Raw genomic sequence first — 622 nt, 5'->3', positions numbered from 1 at the left:
ACACACACACACACACACACACACACACACACACACACACACACACACACACATAACTGTCAGTTCGGATAAGCTTGGATTTTCAGAAAATGAAATTAGCCAATTGATTCGCACACTACAAAATACAATCTGTAAGCGGAACAATAAAACTGTGCAAGACTTTTCTCAAGTTTAAAACGGGACATTGTTTTGGTTATCTACAGTCCAAAGATAGAGCTTTGTATCTTTGGTTAGAAACCAGTTCCTTCTTCAGAGGAAGAATTTAAATGATTAAAAACAGAAGAGACATACATACATACATACATGGGCGCAATGGCCCAGTGGTTAGGGCAGCGGACTCGTGGTCGGAGGATCGTGGTTTCGATTCCCAGACCGGGCGTTGTGTGTGTTTATTGAGCGATAACACCTAAAGCTCCACGAGGCTCCGGCAGAGGGTGGTGGCGACCCCTGTTGTACTCTTTCACCCCAACTTTCTCTCACTCTTTCTTCCTGTTTCTTGAGTAACGCTGCGATGGACTGGCGTCCCGTCCAGCTGGGGAGAACACATACGCCATAGAAACTGGGAAACCGAGCCCATGAGCCTGGTTAGGCTTTAAAAGGGCGCATGAATAGTAATGATAAT

General features: G+C 45.3%; 1 protein-coding gene across 1 annotated transcript in view; it reads right to left on the bottom strand.

The window, feature by feature from the left end:
- Positions 1-622, bottom strand: part of LOC106877110 (uncharacterized) — a 12,311-nt gene that overhangs the window by 11,021 nt on the left and 668 nt on the right. The gene's annotated exons all lie outside the window — the stretch shown is intronic.

Source organism: Octopus bimaculoides, chromosome 24 (genome assembly GCF_001194135.2).
Source record: "Octopus bimaculoides isolate UCB-OBI-ISO-001 chromosome 24, ASM119413v2, whole genome shotgun sequence".
Lineage (NCBI taxonomy): Eukaryota > Metazoa > Mollusca > Cephalopoda > Octopoda > Octopodidae > Octopus > Octopus bimaculoides.
The sequence above is the reverse complement of the archived record's forward strand: the minus strand, read 5'-3'. Positions and strand labels throughout refer to the sequence as shown.